We start from the raw sequence: 15,254 nt of genomic DNA, 5'->3' as shown, positions 1-15,254 counted from the left end.
TAATTTTGAACCAAATGGCCATCACATTTTGTTGGCTACAGTTTCTTATCAAAATTTTGGCAAAAATCTGAAAAAAATTGACTGGGATATATTTTTCAAAGGCGACAAAAATCGATTTTGGCGCTCAAACGGTTTAAGCTTGGCTAGCTGTGGAGTTCATTACCAGTCACTGGACTCTCAGTGTTATGGGCAATTTCACATTTCCAGAGACATTCAGCCATTCATGCATTGACTGGAGTGTTGCATCAGGGACTGGTCTCAAGTCAATGAATGTAACAGCAAAGGCACTATATAGCTTTAACGTTTATTCATATTTTCGCACAATAAGCAAGCCTATTACTTTTTACTTTTCCAAAACATACACAGCATTGAAATGTTAGGTATACACCCTAAAACACTGTGTACAAACATACACAGCATTGAAATGTTACGTGTACGTCCTAAAACACTGTGTACAAACATACACAGCATTGAAATGTTAGGTGTAAGCCCTAAAACACTGTGTACAAAACATACACAGCATTGAAATGTTAGGTATACGCCCTAAAACACTGTATCATACAAACATGCAATGGTACATGTATTGTTGATCAACGAATTTAAATTAGATTTAATTCAATTCAGTTGTCAATAACATCAGTCATTAATACATACAAGTACACATCTGTTTCTTCATGGTATTTTCAGGGCACAGTTGTCCTGAAATTTGTACAAGTGTATTTTGAAGTGACTAGTAAGCCAGTTGGGGTTTGGTGTTTCACACCAGACACTGTGATAAAATTACCCATTTACTCACTACAAAGGCTGTGTTAATTCAAGAATTTTGACATGGCTTTAGGGAGGAAAGTATGAATTTTGTTTTTTAAAAACAAAGCAGAAAACCATTGAAATATTTAAAATTGATGTTCGTTTGGAACATCCATCCAGTGAAATCACAAAGACAGGCAAAGATCTCAACATGCTCTCACTCAGTCAAATGTAAGCTGTCACTATAGTGGTAAAGAATTCATGGCAAATGGTAATCAAACAAAAGTGCTTCAAATTCAAAGGAGTAAATATCAATGTAAAACTTGGCACTCCAAATAGTGTTCTGAGGACAAAATGAAGATAACTGCCGCTCTAATCTTACACAGATAGTGGCATGATTATTTCCCTTGGGTTCTACATTGATGATTTATTTCTGGACCTATCAAATGCACAAAATAACACCACTCATCACATGCTGTTGACTCAATTACACTTCTGCTGTTTACTAAAAATACTTCAAATATTTCAATTATTGTTGGTGTCCTGGGGTGGTGTCAGCTGCAATTTTGCACTCTGTATGAGTTCATTTTCTTCCTTTTTGTGATTTTGTACTGCTATCCACTTAACAAAATCAGTTTTTTACTGATTTCAAAAAATATAAAAAAAATATGTCAGGTTGACTTAGCACAGCATTTAATCAAATCCATGAGAACAGACTAAATTTTTCATTCAGTGTATGTACTTTGCAAGCTACACACATTTAGTTACATGATCTTAACACTGAAAGAAACCAAATTGTAAATGCAAATTTTGTTCATAAAAACACATATTTTAATACCAACTGGTCTGCAAACATTCTTGAAACAAGACCATTATTAAAATACAATTGACATTTCATTCATAGTCTCATTAGCTTTTGTTGCTTATTTTTCATTTCAGAGTTACTAACTCATGATTGGCTCGTCACTCAGTATTGACAGATGTAAAAACATCCATCAAATCATTTTTTTCCCTGGCAACAAGGGTGACCTCCTATAAGTAGTGCACAAACCTTCCCCCTTCCATGGTAGCTCCCTTATCCTGCCAAGTTCATATGTCACCATCAGGTCAAGTTCGTTTAAACCAAAGGGGCACAACATGCCCCGTATGTTGCCTGTTTTGTTGCATAGGTTTTGACTCAATACTGCCTTTTACTGATTCTGTGGCCAGGGATGTGATAGGCATGAAAGGATAAAGGTTAAAGGTCACAAATACACATGCTTGCAGAATAAGGTCACAGCACTGCATGGAGTAGATAGAATTGGACAAGTTTCTCTACATTTTATACTTCGGTGTAACCACATGTACGATATTTTAGCTCAATTCAAATTAATTTTACATAAGTGCTGGTTGGACTGTCATGATGGAACAGAAAGGAGGCTACAACTTCCTTGAAATCAAAGAATACATAAATAATTACCCATGCCGTATTTTCACCATTGTCACTTGGTAAATATTTGTTGTAATTTCTATGAATGACCTGCTGAGAATCGGAGACATTAACGCTTCTCGATGAGCCTACATGTAAGCCTATGTAAATTTATGATGTGCTGTTATCGGCTACCACTTATGCTTTCATTAGTTTGTCCTGCGGCAATACAAAATCAAATGATAACATTAAAAGTAGAGATATCGTAAAATGCTATTTGTTTTATTTATTGTCTGACAAATTCAGAAAGAAAGATAGCACTGGCTGAGTTGGAGATTTTGTAGGATTTTGACAAAAATCACAGATTTACACATAATGGATGATATCATAAGGAAATGATATCATAAAAAAATTTAACATATCAGAGAGTAAACAAAAATATCTGTGAGAAATGTGTGGTGTCTGGTTTTGCCATAATAAATTATTACATTTATGTGTGTAGCATATATGCGTCCATTTCAAAGACTGTAGTTTATGACATTTTATATCAAACATCCCGCACGGGGAAAGTTCAGCTAAACCTGTCTGCTGGCGAAACACGCTTTATTAATCAAAGATATCAAGCAGTTTTTCAGACTTATGAATGTCATCTTGAATGATGGGTTTCATATTTTCAAAACGGCAAATAATTTTGTGTCAGGGAGGTATCAACATAAAATGGACAGACCAAAAAAAACATTTTGAATGAAAGTGTAAATATCAATAATTACAATACTTTATGCTGCACCCATGTACGTTTGGTATTTCCCTGTTTTGACCTCTTCTGATATCATATGGTACTCTTGATAGGCGTAAAAAATGTCAAATACATCATAAAAATGGCTAGAATCCAAATCTGACATAATCTGACAACATTTACTGCCATTAATAAAAGTTGATACACTCAAACTGCATGTCATGATATTATGACCTTTCATAGAAAAAAGAATACCCCTGTCATATATTTGGCGATTAACAATGATACATTATCAATAGAGAGTGGATTAACGATTCATACAACAGATATATTACAGGTACCATCAATCACGAAAAAACTGAATTTCATCATATTTATCGCCGTATTTTGCACAAAATCCTCTTATATCAAACTCTGACAGCATTCCTCCAGGGACACATTTATACCGTCTGTCTGCTATTCAAATCTGTAGGATAAATTTTAATTAGATTTTTTCTGCCTTTTTTCTTAATTTCATAAATTAATCAGACAGTCTAACAAGATTTATTAAATTGTGAAGATAATTAATTTGAAGGCTATGCTGATTAACAAATTCAAATAGCCTCCACTTAATTACATTAGCTAATTTGCAGACTCAATTCTCATTATACATGAAAGGTTGATGGCATGGCTGAGGTGGGGCTCATTCAATTTTTGACCAATAATAAAATAATTCTTCCACTATCAGGTCAGTTTGGCCTGTTTATTTTAAAGTTGACATGAAAGCCAGAGTCCCAGCAATAAAATTTCACATGAATAATATCATAAATGCCAAAAGGTTAAACTTTTTTCAAACAAGATGGTAATCTTGGTGGTGACAACAGTTCCATAGTACATGTATCTTTTTGTTTTCGGCAGATGGTAAACTGAACCAATCACTGATGAGAGAGTCCATCTGAAAACACTTGATCTCATTATCAGTACAACAAATCAAAGAATTACATGGCGACAATCATTGCATTTTGGAGAAAAAAATTACCAGAGACAAATTATAACAGACTAATGGGCCTCATTTTCAGGCCTTTCTGTAAGTAATGTGTGAATATTTCTTGGAAAAGTCAACTGAAATAATGACTGACACTGTAAATGATGACTTATTTCTAATGCAAAAACATTTATAATATTTTCAGCGTCACAGATCTGAAAAAGATTAAGACTTCTCAATAAGCTACCAGCTTTTTTCACAAAATATGCATCAATATGGGAATGGTTTTTATCCAAAGCGGAGACATAAAGACATATTTGTAGACACTGCAATCTGATTAATTGAATTTCATCTCGATTACGTCCCCTGTGTGTGTTCATTAAACTAGTTTTCTAAAGTGAATTCACAAAAGCTATCAGTGCAATGTAAATTTTTCCTAATCTGTTCACCTTTGCTGGCAAAATAATCTTATACATGATGAATAAACTGCACACATATAGTACATGTATCTAGGGTTCATTTATCTTGCGCTGCGCCACGTTGCACACTGGACCAAATATATCATGTCTAAATTTTCACCTTTTTGTGTATAAATGGTATAAATGGTGAATATTTAATCAAATATCAATGCAATATTGTTTGGTATTTGCATAATTTGTGATCAAAATGTCAGCTTCTGGGATGGAACTCTTGTGTCACTGTAAATGATAAGGGATCTACCATGTACAGCTAAACCTACAGTACAATAGTTTATACAATCCGATGGATCAGTATTGTAGTGTACGAATGACTATTAACTATGCAAATATAACGATTATGCCTCATTACAAATGGTGCATATTTATGTACTTTAGATTATGTATTACAAACCCTGTAACTATGTACCGGTGAGTGTTAGTTTGTGGACAAGGAACCTGTGTGCCACTGTAATGATGTGTGTCAGTTGGATAGGGTTACGAATTGCAACTTTGCGTTTTTGAAACCAATGCACAAAACCTTAAGTTTTCACATATATGACCAAAGCAAAACTCATCTCTTAATTAGTGGAAAAATAGCTTGTGTTCTCAACAGCTGATAAACAAAGAGAGGGGAAGCTACTTTACATGATAATGTCTAATTTGCATATGTTTGCATTATGCAAAGAACTTGTATGAAGTTCATAACATCCTGTATGAATAGATTTATTAAAAAAAACAGGGGTTGCTCTCCCTCAAATTCACCTCAATGCAAACCTTGGTTTATTAAGGTCATTTTTAGCTCATTTACTTATTCTGATTTTGTTTACTTGCTCAATACTTACATCGTGTCATTTTATCAATGTGTATCATCGCCATACATTACATATTCAGATATTATTCTGAAAAGTGACCAAAAATATTCTCATTCTCTGTGCCTCTCTCTTACTTTGAACAATAACAAGGTATAAAATAAACAAGAAAACTTTGAGTACTTAGATATACAGACTCAAACATTTACAGCATTCTTTTTGCCTACCACTTGTGGGTCTCATTTTGAAGTTTATGGAGTAAATAAAGTTTCCATCATCTTAGTTTTGTGAAAATCTGGAATTTTATTTTTCCCATTGGAGATAACACAGGGATGGCGGCCATTTTGATTTCATATAATGGTAAATATTGGGAATTTGTTCCTCTACTACCAAACTTTGCACAACGACCCCTGAATTTTATTCTTGAGTTTGAGAGACTAAGATTGAAAGTTTTCTTTAGGAAAGTTTGAGCATATGTTAAGTCCTTCATTTTCGAGGTGCAAAGCACCATACAGAAATTCTTGAATTGGCTCGGAGGCTCCACAATTTCAAGTACTTAGCAGTAAAGATGCCGATTTGCTATCCTCGTTCAAAAGTACACAGGCAAAGATGCAGGAAGAATAGAACATTGGGTTAATACTGAGCAATATTGCTATTTGCCATTATCTTAGGGGCATCTATTACAGGATGACAGACACCCTAAGACAAGCATCTTGCTACCATTAAGAAAGACATGCTGTTGTTCAGGGGTCTGCCTTATTTCTTGACAATGAACGGTTTTGCGAATTGTAGACTGCAATTTCCAATGGTATATGAAGCTCAGCCTCTTTGTATCTTATCACTTTATTTTAGAATCAGCTGCCTCAAAGTATGGGTCAATTTATAATAATTTACACTGTCCGTATAATATCATCTGCAATTTATTTCATGTAACTCTTGACTTTCTACAAATAAACCTGTCAGGACACAAACAATTTTAGAAACACAATTTTGTTTCATGGTTCATATTATTCACACAGTGGCTACTTTAAGTTCTGCACTTACAAATACAGCTTAGTTAACGTACCGGTCAGAATTATCAGAAAGTCAAAGAGTTGAAGTCATTTTTGTGGCATCTTTCCAACTGGCATCGAGACCTAGCATATACTTTTCCTGCCTTGACTGTACACATTGCTAGCAAGGTCAAAGGTCATCAACTGGCACTCAATGCAGTTGAAATGTTTCTCTGCAATGGAGTTTGTCTTTGGTTAAAAGTGTGTCCTGTCCTTGACCCTGGCAGAGATATCCACATTATGCAAATTATGTAAAACTGAAAGTGATACACAAAAGCGGCTAATTATATGAAAGCGTCCAACATACACGTCGTAGGCTTCAGCACTTTCATAGACACAGCGGCCGTACACTTCCAAAATACTTATAATTCAGAATTGCTCAATCATTCAGGATTTAAAAACATAATTCACTTTCATGTTCAGCAATTACATCAAAGACTTTGAAATTTCAAGTTCACAGTGCCAAATCAAAAAATTGCCCATAATGCAATGAATTCAATTACGCTTAAAGCTGACTTATTGCAGGAAAAAATTGTCTCTCCTTCAATTAGCCTTTTTTCATTGTAATATCAATCAAGCGTTAATTTTTATTTTGTGAAGTCAATGATGTGTTACTGAGTAGCCTCCATCTCCAACAACAGAAGTGACACATTACGATATCGTAAAAGAGATCTTCTATACACGGCCAATCTTTCTCTATCATCTACCGATATAGATCATGATACCATCTCTAACTCTTTATATTAGTCTCAATGGTTGATTTGTATTTTCAGATAAACATAGAATAAATGCAGGACATTTTCAGCACCCTGACTCATAAATTGTATTTGTATGTCTACGTATGATTACTCTAGTCTTGCCTTGATTGCATAAAAATGGCCCTTCAGCCTGGACCGTATTGGTAGCCAAATAGCCATCCATCTCCCAGTCACTCCGTTCCCCTTTGCCAAACTGTCAACATAAATCTGAAAAAAACTCCACATACACAAATAACACAATGATACAAATCTGGAATTCTTCCTTCTGTGACAGTGTGATGAAATCACACGACCTTTTGTAAGATTTTTCACACTATATTTAAACCTTATGCTGCCAAGTTCAAGCATCCCCATCAGGTCAAGTTGGTTAAAACCAGTCAAGTATAACAGGTCAAGATATGTTGCATTTTAACAAAGTACTGGTTTAACCCTGTGAGTGCCATAATTTTTGACCACTAAAATTTTAGTACAACATTTTACCAGTTTTTGCACATTTTTCTGAAATTTTTTGAATTTTTGGACCAAGTAGACATCGTATTTTATTTGTTACAGTTTATCATCAAAATTTTGGCAAAAAATTTGAAAAAAAAAACATTACAAAGTATGTATTTTAAAAGTGACAAAAATTGACTTTGGCGCTCAAGGTGTTATAACATATCAACTAAGTCAGTGAAAAGGTTTAGGGTTAGTACCGCTTTGTACTGACTTAAAAGATTGGAAAGTGACATGCCTGGCAAGAAAAAGGTCAAGGTACATATAGATTTTCTTTAGTTAACTGAAAACAATCTTTGCCATGATCCATTCAGGGTTCTCTATGACAACAACATTTAGAGGTTGGGCAACAGTTTTGGCGGCAATCCATTCATATTTCAGTGACCACACAGTCAGTTGACTTGCCATAAATCAAATATGCATATTTTGCATTGATATACAGAAATTTGAATCTATTGAGAGAAAGGCTTTTCAACATCATAATGGGAGCTGGACAAAGCAATGGAATATCTGAGGATACACAACCAGTTCACTGAAAGTTTTTCATAAAGTCATGACAAAATAACATTTTACATATCACTTGAAGCTGATATTAGTTTTACTCCTGTTAAAGAAAATTGTAAACTTTTGCCTGTAAAATTTTCCACATGGCAACTTCGTTTTGAAGCTTGATTTTTTTCCAAAATACACTACTGTGATAGAGGTTTTTAACTAACTAGGACTTAGATATGTATAAATTAAGGCAGGACTTAGATATGTATAAATTAAGGCAGGACTTCGATATGTATAAATTAAGGCAAGGGAGTTGACATCCAATAATTTACAACACAGAATGAGATACATTTTACACATGTACTTATCACATACCACTTCAATAACAAATATGTATAACTTTTTTCTGAAATTTTTAATTTTAAAACAGCTCAAACAAAGAAAATTATAATCATTGCTAATTTTTACATTGTTTTATTAATTACACAATATAGCCTTACTTTTTTTCTCCACAGAGTACATTTATCATCTCAAAATGATGGATTAGAAGCTACATATAAATGACTAAGTACATGAAGACACCTTGGATTACGTCCACATCTGCTCTAGTCACAACATTTGCAATCATGCCTTGATTCCCTCTCACAGCTAATCAATTAGCAAGAGCACCTCACCATCCTATTGACAACCGTACCAATGACTCATGCTCTGCTTTGCCCATCAGCTGTGTACTCACAATCTAGGCTAGTTTTCTAGTCTGACATGTTCAGGTTAGACCATCGAAAGGCAATCATGTCTTGCGCTACTAAATCACTATCCCAGGTGTAGCACCTCTTGGCACCTCAAACATTCAGCCAGATGAGATCAAAATTAAAATGACCAATTTAACACAAAAATAACCACAGGAAAAACCTTGACACCAAAGGCTTCACTATGGCAACACTTGGGTAGGCCACATTATTAATGGCTCTCCTTCTAATTCCATGTGCCGACAATAAGTCCCCCAAAATGAGAAATGATACAGTTGACAGGAAACTTTGCAAAGATATGATAGGTGGCAAATCTTTAAATCCTTCAGCAAATATGTTTATGCTTTGCTGCTTATCGATTGATCTGAAGGATGGAGTCAGGTCAAAGGTCATGTAAGGGTATCTTTCAGGCACCCATCAGGCATCTGAATGATAGCAGGAATTAAGATCCCCTGTGACCCAGTCAGATATTGCAAGAATATTTGATATGAATATTTTAACAGACACGTGGAATTGTCAACTTGACATTCGCTACTAAGGCCAAGTACAACGTGACTTCCTAACAATACTAGTTCATTATTGGTATAAATGATCATTGTTGATGGCTTCATCGCATGATAAAATTTGCTGAAACACAGACTCAAATCAAAAATACACAATATTCATTTATTGGATAGTCAATATATCAATACGGGGCAAATCACACTCATGGCCGAACGAGACAAAGTCCTTCAAAAAAAGGAGGGATAACAAACATATACATATAGCCCAAATACATGTACCCTTGTGTTTTTTATGAGCTTTGGAACAGATGGTCAAGAGAACGAGTACAATTACACTGTCCTGCAGTAGTCCTCAGAATTAACACCCATCTCTTTGTCCAATTGACATAAAATTTGCGGCCAGACTTTGTTAGGTTTTTTATGAGACATAATTCCCATTTTATGTGAGTAATCTTGGCTGAGCTCTTTGTGTTGCAAGGTGGCTGGGCTCCACACAAAGGAAACCTACCACAGGTTAGCATGCCGTGGTACAACTATGGAAGCCAGCCTATACAGTGCAATTGTGTTTTCCTAATGTTATGACAATTTGAACTGCCTAATTGCCTAGCCAAGTCAGGCAAACCGCGATGTCCACTCCACTGCTCACACTGTAGTCTACTGTCTGCGCTCTTTGTGTCCCACAGTGCACTGCAACAAAGCACTCCACCAGGCTCTTGTATGGAGAGTGTCAATTGGCTTGTTTCCAACCTGGAAATTTATGTCATGTGTTGTTGCTCTTCTGATGACTGCCGGGGGGAATGTCCCCGGGCTAGCTTCAATTATTTTGTATGACAACATCCCATAAAACCACTGCCATTTTCAAACAGTCGAACTTTTCATACAAACTTAAGATTAATTATAATTTTCTTACATAGAAAAAAATTGTCTAAATTTCTGACATTTCATACACAATCTTGCAATTCTAACTTTACATTCTATGCAGTAAAAGATAACTACAGATCTAAAATGTTAGTGAAAGTTGAATTCAATACAAACATTCCATGACAAAATGGTATTTCACAGTTTTAAAAGTGAATGCCATTAATCGGCATAATAATTCCTTCATATATTTCACTATTAATTTTTGCATTTATAAACTGAGAGTGGTCAACAGACTATCTCAGGATAAATTTCTATTTACATCAGCAAAGTTGGTTGACCACTTTTCAAAATGTTCCACTTTGCAAAATTTATCACCTTTTAAAGCAAAATGCACCTTTGGAATTTACATGCTAAAATTACTTTTTCCATTAAAATAGGTAGGAATATGCACTAAAACATGGCATAACAGTTCAATTTAACTCTGCAAGTGCTCATAACACATTTTGGAATAAAACTTGCGAGGTCACTAATCAGCGTAAGTGGCAAAGAGTGCTGTTTCATGAAAAATGAACAATCCTTGGATTTCCTGTAAGTGCTATTAACAACTGTGGCAATGAACTGTCATTATTCTTGACATTCACTTTCAGAAAGTCATTCATAATTAATCAGTGTTCAATGCTTCATGTGAACATCTGAGCCAAACAAACAGGAAAGTTTGTCGCTCACAACAGAAACATGCATTCGGTGGGAAATTCTCGCATATTTATGAGGTATTCTGCATAAATTATGGGGGACTGCAGCATGGACAAGGACTGCAGGAGGGTTTGGGTTCTGTGGAATTTTCTTGAGACGAGTAGACTCAAGTCAGTGTCTGTATTGTCAGGTAGATAAGTATTGTTCTATTTGTATTAGTGTGAATAGACCGCTGAAGAGGCAACATTCAAAGGCAAACAAAATAACTGGTTGCTCTTGCATGAGACAAGTTAACTTTCTACCTGTTGGTTTTTTTATTCATGCACGCACAGAATGGAAGTAGTCTACTGTTGACTACACAGTCCAAAATATTCCAAAATGTTGCATTTCTAACCACAGCAAATGCACCAAGACACACAGAGATTACCACAGTTATCAATTCTGCGCCACTGAAGCACAAGTCTTTGACTTCACCGACGAATCCCAGAACGGAACAGTTGCCACAGAAGCCAGGGAGGCATTTCATTGACGAAGAGAAAGGATGGCCGTAAGATGACTGCAAATGCTAACTGGAATCCAATCCATATTCAAAAAGTGGAGTACATTGAAAGGCAGATGTCAAATGAAAGCCTTTGTGAGCAATGATCATTACAAGTCCATAGAAGACCAATCAGGCATAAAATCCTAGCATGAAGCTGACAACAGCCAACCTTTTCTGAGCTCTGCATAAACAATACAGAGGGTTTTTTGTGAAGAAACTCACTTACAACCCAGAACACCACTGCGCCTTGTTTGAAGCATTTCTATAGATTTGACTTCAAGAGGTGAAAAAAATAATCACTTTGTAATGTTCAGAATGTTTGCATTGAAGGAAGCCAAGTGGTAGAAGCTGTTTGCCAACTGCACCCTCGCTACAGTTGAAAACATACCTCTTTTATGTAAACAAGCTGGGAGATTTCTCAGAGGTTTTTAGAAAGGTCTGTCCAGTAGAAATCACTTGCTAGAAACTCTTTTCTGTAAAAGACACTCTTGTAGTCTGTTTTAAATCTTTAATCTACATGACATTACCATTTTCCAGATACCACGTCTGTCAACAATTTTTCTCTCTGTATATAGACTCTTAAATGACAGATTAATGAGCTTGTTAACTTTATGACTGCAAATGAAAACAATTACATGTTAAAAACACATCCATTTTGTGTACTGGGCAAAACAACCAATGGAAAGAAACTTCATTTGACATCCCTGGTATAATTTTTGTTTGTTTTTTGTATAAAGGAGGGAATGCTGCACTGTTATAATCCAGTTAAAGCTATCGCTGCTGTTACCTCTATTTCTTTTAACATCAATATTTTCAATTGTATTGTGCAATCAAAACTTTTTAACACCACAAACAGAAACGATTGTAATCATAATTGTACATGAATACAAGACAAACAATAGCTGGGCATTTATCAACTCGAGAGCCAAGGCAAACCTTTCCACACACACACTGTCGTTAGTTAACTGTATCTGTATATAATTTTCATTGGGGAACCAGCGACATGTCCACAACAATGCTACAAGATCATCCCAGTACTACGGCAAATTTCAAAAATAAAGCAAATATTTCATTTTCAGCAAGCCATCACCCCCAGCATCAACCTACATGACCTCTAATAACCTCATGCAACTAAGCCAGTCAGAAAAAAACACCAATGAATTACAGAACTGATCTCGTTAGTGAAAATCATGCAAAGAAAAATGATATTTAAACATAAAATATGATTTTAGAACATTAGGCAGATATTTTGCAGGAAGAGCGAGTGGAAAGAAAAATTTCAACAAGCTTCATTTTTGAATCTGCAAGTACCGATTTGGCAAGAAATTCCATTTGCAAATAGTTCTCAGATGTTACCATGGCAACTACCATCCTCTTTGTTCTTGCGGGTACTTCAAAACGCTGGAAACAACTTAAAGTGAACTGTTGAGTGTGACCTTGCTGCAGACTGACCTAATCAAAAACACCAAGATTTGTACTGAAAAGTCACATGCTCTGATTGTAATTGTGGCAACAGGAATTACCTGACCTACAGAGGTTAACAAATTCCACTGGGAAATTTAACGGAAATTGTATACTTTTTCCATATCCATTCCCAAATGAATAGGAATATTCCAGAACATTGTTTTCTTCACACCCCGGAATAGACTAATTGGCCTGCAGTCACCAGCATGGAACTTCTTGTTTCCAATGGCCGAGGTCACTCCTAGTAAACATTCAGTTGTTTTTCTCACCTTGCCACTTTACAAAACGTCTATCAGAAATACCAATCACTGCGATTGCCTAACCAAACATACTACTAGCCTTTGTCATCCATGTTTGCTCTGACTCCCAGCTTTAGATTTCAAAATCTCGGAGACCAGCTACTCTACAAGACTGCTTGCAACTATTAAATTTCCTCCTAGCGCCATCTTGCACGATCCAATTAAGACTAACTTGATGCAGCTTCAACCACCGTCTCATTTTTCATAATTCCATTCTGCTGTACATTGCAATGAAAGTACATCCTCTCTCAGCACACAAGTTTTTGGTAAATTTAACGTAAATTTATTTCCTGAATTACAGAAATAATTTATCATATTTGAATGATAATTTGAGTTTTGGTTTAGCTCGGCAATATAGACGCTTGGCTTACATATAAGGGTGATTGGATTTTCACTTATAAAATTGAGTCAGTTATTGTAGTGGCAGGCTACGATAAACGGCATTTCAATCTAACCATATTTACATTTGACACAATGCAGAATTCATCGTTTCTCATTTAATAAGCAGCCGTTCAGACAGGCAGACAGTCTACAACACTTTGACTAAATTAGAAACGCCGCCGACTTCCACGGAATTATTCCCTGAAATCTGAACTATGGCTATGCTTTCATTTTTCAACAAGCAGAATAGGAAACTATGGGGGAAGTGACAAATATCACAAGTTTATATATACCTTGCCAATACTACTGGACAGCATCCACCATCACAGCATGGCATACATGTAACAAGCCATTGGAAACTTCTGCAAAGGCTGTGGCAATATATTTGACGAGCTCTCAACACAGAGAGTGTCTGATACCTTTATCAGTTGGTGTTCTAACGTTTTCTGACAAAACCTATCTTTCATACTAATTCACTTCTCCTACATCTTATCAGAGAAACCTTTGCCTCGGCGAGCCAAACACTCAAAATGCTATTTAGTAGCTCTGTTCTATCAACTGAGAAGGATACATCGGCAGATAAACCTGAATACAAACTGGCATTTCTAGTCATTTATATGTATGAAAAATGTGACTGTAGGTTAGGAGCCCTGACATGGGCAAAGAGGGTACTGGTACAAACATATCCTGCGACTGTCAGACACACAAGTTAGCTTTGATAAGAAGAATGCATCACCTTCAATGCATGCACAAATTTTCACAATTTCTTTCAGACTGGTACTGTTAAAGTTCTAATTAAAGTCACCCTTCAAACAATTTTTACGATTTTCATAACAATTTCATGTAAAGGCAGCAGTGATCATTGAACAAGCTAAGTGCGTAGATGTGATAACAACTCACATTGAACATCACCAGTGACTATTGTTGACTGAAAGTCTGTGACAAGGTGCGGAACTCTCCCACATAACGGCTCTGGTATATTATAGGGTCATCATATAAATCTTTCAAATTACATATGTGCTTTTCAGTATATCTGCTTCTTCTCACTTCGCATCCTTGTAACGAAAACATAACTTTATACACTACATAAAACATGGCTATGCTTCTCTAGCTCCATGCTTCAATAGCACGACTGGAAAGGATACGTTCGTTACACTCGGTCTGTCATCGTGATAATTGACACATATTTGACTGCGTTTTGATTGAGTTTTGCATTTCCCCTTTGTTCTGGACATGCCATCGCCATTCTCTGACTGAGCGTTCACTATGGCAATTAGGTCAACTTACAACTTCACGCCCCAAATGCCTCGTTCATGTGAAAATATTGTTATTTTAATTACAGTCGAAGTTTCATCAAAATTTCTGGTGTCGGCAAGGACTTGGTGGCATCGTTGCTGTGACGATTTCTCGAGAACTTAGCTGTTCACAAGGATTTGATAGTTAGCCATTAATTGCCGGGGTTGGCAAGCAAACGTCCGATGGGGTCAACACGGTTTGAAGTCTTGTGGGGTCATATAACAGGAGCTGGAGACAGGAACGGCATTTTTGCGTTCTCTGCCTGTCTCCAAATGTTGCGCCGTTCTCACTATCCAGCCATTTATTTGCCACCATCCTGTAAGCCCTTCCCCAAATCCTTTCTTATAAACACGGTTTCTGTTACGGGCATCGAAGAAAGTCCACATGAGGGGTTTCTGAAGTCCCTTAGGAACGACGTGTAATCTCAACATTCAATGGAAATTTTCATTGGGATTTCGCTGTGCGAAAAAAACAAGAGTCGCCTGAGTGGCTCCGAACCGAGTGGTCGCAGTTTCGAATGAAGGACTCGATGGAACAAAGGGCCAAGTGGA

At 36.1% G+C, this 15,254-nt stretch overlaps 1 protein-coding gene across 1 annotated transcript in view; it reads right to left on the bottom strand.

The window, feature by feature from the left end:
- The window catches only part of LOC139123176 (bone morphogenetic protein receptor type-1B-like), a 71,490-nt gene that overhangs the window by 55,463 nt on the left and 773 nt on the right, over positions 1-15,254 (bottom strand). The gene's annotated exons all lie outside the window — the stretch shown is intronic.

This window comes from Ptychodera flava, chromosome 22 (genome assembly GCF_041260155.1).
Source record: "Ptychodera flava strain L36383 chromosome 22, AS_Pfla_20210202, whole genome shotgun sequence".
NCBI classification, from domain to species: Eukaryota; Metazoa; Hemichordata; class Enteropneusta; family Ptychoderidae; genus Ptychodera; species Ptychodera flava.
This window is presented reverse-complemented; position numbering and strand designations above follow the sequence as displayed.